The following is a 7,079-nucleotide window of genomic DNA, read 5'->3' as shown; positions in this document are numbered from 1 at the left end:
TGTTGTCACCAAGTTTTCATAGGAATTTGGCAAAGAACACAGTAATATTATTGCTTTGTACTCATTATCAACCTTCACATCAAGTTTCTGCAAGTCATTGATCACCTGATTAAAATTGTTGAGATGTTGTTGCAAATCAGCACCTTCCTGCATCTTCAGGCCATAGAGTCTCTGTTTCAAATACAACTTATTTGTTAGAGACTTGGACATGAACTGCTTCTCTAATGTCTCCCATACCTCTGTTGATGATGTTAGATCCATAACATGATACATCACCTCATCTAATAGACAGAGTCGTATGGTTCCCACAACCTTCTCTTTCAACTCTTCCCAATCCAGTTGATCCATACCCTCTGATTTATTCTCACGCAACGCCTTTGATAGACCTTATTGAGCCAACACATCCTTAACCCTCCTTTGCCACAATCCGAAATTACCAGTTCCATCGAACTTCCCCACCTCGAATTTGGCACATGGGTTAAGAGCCATCTGATACCAATTGTTGGGAACAAGCGAACAATCAAATAGTAAAGAGTATAGAGACAAAAGAATAACACAAGAGATTTGGTAACGAGGTTCGGCCAATGCCTACGTCCCCAAGAGCGTTGAGCGGCTACCACTATATATTATTAGAGAATAATGATTAGTGTTTTACTATTCTTCTCCTTGTTACATTAGGTTTACATAACATCAATATATATAGCCCTCTACCCCAACCCCTTTACATCAGCCCAAGCCCATAATTTGTGTTGTTGTTATCTAGAGATATGAGTCATTGCACAACACTTAGCCTTCCCTTGGTTTGAGAGAGAAAGAGAGGAAAGAAGATGAAGAGGGAGAAGTATGATAGAATGTGAGTTTTTTTCCCATTTGGATGAGGAGAAAGAAGAGGTGGAGAAAATAAAAAAGACGTGAGAGCCACAAAAAGTAACTCTCCCAAAAAATGAGAAGAGTAAAATTTATAGAAATGACAATTTTAACTATTACTAATATAATAATACTTATTTTTTCTTTATTATTTAAGGGTAGTTTTGTCTTTTAAAACATAATATCATTATCTATTCTCTTCTCTTTCTTCTTCATTTCTCTCATTCCAAACAATACAAAAATCTACTCATTTTCTCACATTTTTCTTTCTCTTTAAAGTCTCTCTCACATATTTCTTTCTTCTCATTTTCTCTCCTCAACCAAACAAAGCAATAATAGAGCACATATAATGGTTGTTCTTAAGACTGCTCTTAACAGAATAATAATATTCTTATTCTGTTCTCTATTATAGTATTCTTATTTATTGTATTTTTTTCTTAAATAAGAATAAAAGTGGTTAAATAAGAACACTCTTTGTTGAGGAGAGAAGATAAGCAAAAATATAAAATCCAGGAACAAATACAAGCATATCCAGAAACATCAAAAAATCCAGAATCATTACAAAAAAATAAACTTTTGGAGAAACGAAAAATTTGAAAATAAAAATAAAAAAACCCCAACTTATCTTCCTTAAACAAAAATTTAACTGATTATATGTATGTCAACAACAAAATTATATTTTTTTTATATATAATTGATTTCTAATATATAATAAATTATAAAAATTTTAATTTATTAATGACTAAATAGTAATTATTCTTAATATTTTGCTATATTTATTGTAAAATGTAAAAGTGTGGGATAGGTTGTAGGACTCAAATATGAAAAAGAATGATGTTTGTTATTTTGGAAAAAAAATAGATATTATTCTTATTTTATAAAAAATTATAATAAATTATAAAATAATGCATGAGATCCAAAAAAATGGAAATATTGTTTTCTATTGTAGATGCTCTTAGTTTTACAAGGAGCTCTCCAACTTTTGAATTTACCAGAGAAATTTAATAAAATAATAAAAAATCAGTTGGTCTTCTCCACTCTTAAGTTACTTTATTTCATTTCTCTAATCCCTATATTCTATTTATCCCAGCCATTATCCCATCCAGAGTTTTAGTAATTAGTGTATGAGTCTTCCTCAAACACGAATCTATCATGGGAATCCTCAGTTAACGGAGTAAGGATTATCTTCATTAATGGAGAAACAGAAATAAGTACCACAAAAACAAAGGAAACAATAATAGAATAAGACTTTTTTATCTTTTTATATACTATATAATAATATTTTCGCCATTAAAAATACATATAAATCATTTTAAAAACAAATTTTTAGAGAGGATCATATTCCAACAATAGATACCCAAAACAAACAACAATGATATATTATTATATATATCAATACACCAAATCTTTGTTCACATTGAGTCTTAAAAACAAATTTTGAACATAAAAGCCTCAAAATTATAAGTTAGGGTAAATCATTTTTCAAAACACTTATCTCAAACTCAGTCATGCCCATGATCCTTCCCAATTTTATTTTATTTTCCCCATTGGTCACAAAAACTAAAACGAATGAGTATAAGAGAAAAACATAATTATAAAATCAAAAGTTATTTTTTAAAATACATGCATTTATAAAATAGTAAATTATAATATTTTAATATAATCATGAACTTAATTAGTTTATATGCACATTCTTCATGGAAAACGTGCTTTATTCATATCATGAACATTGTAAGCTTCTTTGAAATCATGTTTTATTACTCAAATATGTTGGGTATTCCAAGTATGAATGAAGAAGTCACACATTGAATAAAAATGGATGAGTTAAAAATCATATAAGTGATGGACCCATAGACCTAATGCCTTAATGTTTTGGGTCAAAATATGGTGTCAAGCTCACTTATATGTTTATTTCACTTAGCCCATGGAGGAATGTTGTAACTCATGGATGAAGATCTCCCAACAAGTGGTATAGTGTCAATGGTTCGACGACTCAACGGAGTATTGAAGCAACAAGTGGTCAGTAGATCCACGAGAGATCCTTGTGTCGAAAGTCTTCTTGACGAGAGGTCAAAGCGGCGTGTTCTGTTGATGAAAGGATAAGTCAACGACGATACAAGTAGATAGAGAGTTGAGCTCTGGTGTTATCCAATACTCGAAGGTAAATTCACACTTGAGGGGGAGATGTTGGTATTCCAAGTGTGAATGAAGAAGACCCATATTGAGCAAAAATGGATGAGTTAAAGAACATATAAGTGAATTGACCCATAGACCTAATAATGTCTTAAGGTTTTTGGTCAAAATATGGTGTCAAGCTCACTTATAAAAGCAATTCTATTTTTTATAGACCTAATGCCATGGAGGAATGTTGTAACCCATGGATGAAGATCTCCCAACAAAATATGTGGGCAATTCTATTTTTTATAAAAGCAATTGACAATTAAATCCAATCTTTGTCATTATTTTCTCATCCATAATAGTGTAAAAAGAAATAAGTATGTTCCCTTTGATATTATGATAAATTTTAAAATTAAATTTCGATTTATAAATAATAGACATATGCAGACATAATATATAAAAATAATTGCATGAAAAATTAATGTTTAAATTAAAAGATGGTCAATTTTTACAAAAACACAAACCAATTTTATAAAAACAATTAATACAAAAAAGTATAATATTCGAAAATATGGTTTTTTTATAAATAATACACTTTTAAAATAATTAAATGGTTTGAATAGAAGTTTGGTGTTAAGAGTTTGAATGAAGCACTATAGCACAAAATATAACCTAAAGAGTTTGAAGTTATGTTTTGAAAAGGAAAAATTCTGATGAGTCTAATAAATATAAAAATTGTTATGAATATAATGCTTTCATATTATCTAGTTTAGAACAATTATTATATATTATATAAAAAGATAAAATAAATGTCACATGTTCAAATATATTATACCGAGTGTTATCTAAATAAAATATTTGAAATACTTAAACATTTTAAATTCACATTACATGTATATCACAATAAGTATTCAGCCCTTGTGAACAATGTATAGTTATGATTAGCTACAACCGATCTTGAATTTTAGTTTAGGAGGGGCAATAATATTCAATTGTAATTTGTAGTTAAGATTAATTGAATAACAAAAAATATATAATTGTTTCAATATTTTAAAATAACATGTTAATTCTAAATAATAATAATTAAAAATTAAAAATATTAAAGTAAAATGTACATTCATTTGAAGTGTTACTCTTAGTTAAAGACTTCAATTCATCGATGATTGAATCAAGAGTAAAAAATTTAGATATTTACATTTCAATATAAATCATCATGTTGCGTACAAGAAATTCATCTTCTATTTTACTACGTAAGTTTATTTGATTGTGTTCGTTAATGAAAATGATCTTCCTATAGTAGTTAAATCAGAATAGTTAAGATAAAACGAATAATTTAATCAAGCAAATTATACGCATTCACTTTTAATATATCATCAAAGTTGTAATTAATTCAGAGATGATTGATAGTTTTTCAAGCATGAATTACTAACGGCATCAATAATAAAAGGTTGAAATTGAAATCTCAAATAAATATTTTCTTACTCATATTAAAGTCAATGAGTATAATTTTTGCATAAAAATACTGAAATACATGTTATAAATATTAAATAATTTATAAAAATACATAAAATATTAGGATTTTTGCTGTAAAAGTTTGACAAAGATAATTTGTGATCTTAAGTGCAAAATCATTATGAACTCAAATCAAGTAAATATTATAAACAATATCTATATTTATACATGTAAAAACTTTATCTATATCTATAATTTTTAGAAGAAATGTGCAATTTGTATAGGGTAAAAATATATATTAAAATAGGTAAGTAATTTTTTTATAAAAGAATTAGGAAAAAAATTCAAGGGGGCAATTGCCCCCACCTGTCCTAAAGAAGCTCCACATTGAAAAATCAAGTGTAATCTATTTTTTAATATATCAAATTATTATATTTCAATATAAAATTACCTTTGGGTCACGTATATTTAGAAAGTAGGGTTAGTTGGGATGATTACTGTTTAAAATGTTAACTTCGACGTTAGAGATGGAATTACTGGTTAAAGTGGTAAGTTGTCACATTTGTAAAAGCCATTATGCCAGCCTTCTGAAGTGTAAAATTACCGAAATAAAAATCATATTTATTTGTGCAATAATAATAATAAAATATACACACAATGTATTAGTTTTATATATTATTACTGTATTATTTATATCTAATCATTTTTCATTCTTAAAATAAGTAAATAAATAGTAAATCACATTGTACCTGTATATAAATGTTTACACTAATAATATATATATTACTGTAATACATATGATAGCCGTAGATCACATGCTGACATGCATGGGTGTATCTGGATAAGTAGTTGGATTATTTGTGTGAATAAAAGAATATTGTGAAGATAGGGACAAAGAGAGAGGATGAAGTTGTTACTTGTTAGCACTTCGCAGCAGTAGGAAGCGACTTTTGGAGTATTCAAAGAGGCGTCTAAAGAAGGAGATCGAATCAAGAAGGGAATTGGGTTTTAATAATTAATTAATTAATTAAGTGCCATAAATAAATAAAATAAAGATTGCAAAGCCAAAGAATACGGCTAGCGTCAGCCTCGATTTTACCTGTCTTGTCAAGTTATTGTGGTCGGGTAACAGCATGGGAGTGTTACAATTTTATATTTATTATTATGTTTATTCAAATGTGAAGTGTCGGAGACATGCAGGGAAGAATGAAAGATTTTATAAGTATGTAAGGCTCATGTAACTAATGTCTTAAAGTTTTAGTTCAAGACAATATTTCACTGGTAGCTCTCAACTCTTCCCATACCCCAATAACAATGGAATATCTCAGTGGTTTGAGGCACTCCGGTTGCAGTCTTTTCTAACAAGTGGTATTAGAGCTGATGGTTTGACTAGGACATGTTGGACTTTAGGGGGAGTGAACCGAAAAGTGTTTGACTAATGTCTTTAAGGTTTTAGTTCAAAAGTAATGTTTCACTTGTGACTCTCCACTCTTCATATACCCAATAACAATAGAACTCCTGATAATTGGAGGTTCCCCGATTTCACTCTCGTACATCAATGAGATATAATAAAATTGAGTGGATTTCGTTTTTTTTAATGGATCGTTAGAAATTGTGTAGGAGAGAAACAATTAGGTCATTAAGAAGCACAACTTATGATTTAAAAAAATGTGTCACCTAGAAGTTGCCTTGATAACACAACCTTTGAATGAGGTTTCTAAATAAAAGTTGGACACTCAGAACAATGTTGTGTTAATACGACATCTAGGTAAGTTTTAAAAAATAACTCACCAAACCTATTGACCCGACATTACTTCTAAGCCTCTATCAATTTCCTTGCCATATCATATAATTAGGGGTCATAATACTATAAAAATTATTAGAGTATACAAAAGTAATTTTTGAATATCTTAAATTAGCTTATAGATAATATCTAAAAGATATTTTAGATATCAAGAGAATAATATTACTATTCATTGATAGTTTAAAGTATCAAAGAATTTCTCTTACGATTGAGATGACTTTATCTTATCTTTTATAATTTGTTTCCTTATTTAATTAGAAATATAATGTTATTATAAATAGGGGATAGTATTATGTCTATATCAGTTCAACTACTTTACAGTTGTCATAGACCAAAAAATATCATTTAGTTATGGATCAAATGTAACCTTTCACCTAGTATGGCAAACTTATGTGAATGGAGCATTTTAGGAAATAAGTTTCAAATCGCTTTCCTGGACATGATTTATCCACTCATTGTCAATTGGTTTTTAGATGAAACATCAAAAATATATTAGAGCCAAGGTATCCGCTTTGAGGGAAGCTTAGGCTTGTTGTTCGGAATGTTTGAAATATGTTATTATAAGAAGTCACACATTGCCTAGTATTAGAATATAGTAGAGTATCAATGTTATATATTAGACTCAAGCCCTTGTTATAATTTGCACCAGATATAAGCACCAAATAGAAACATCCAATTGGAACTTAGGCCCATGGTGTGCTAGAGCTTGTAATTCTTATTCTCTAATAATATCTTGGTAGCCGTTCAATACTCATGGGGATGTAGACACAATTGGCCGAATCCCCTCACCAAATTATCTTATTTCTTCTATTTTATGCCTTTTATTTGATTGCTTGTA

The sequence above is a fragment of the Lupinus angustifolius genome, chromosome LG18, assembly GCF_001865875.1.
Source record: "Lupinus angustifolius cultivar Tanjil chromosome LG18, LupAngTanjil_v1.0, whole genome shotgun sequence".
Lineage (NCBI taxonomy): Eukaryota > Viridiplantae > Streptophyta > Magnoliopsida > Fabales > Fabaceae > Lupinus > Lupinus angustifolius.
Note: the sequence above shows the minus strand (reverse complement) of the source record.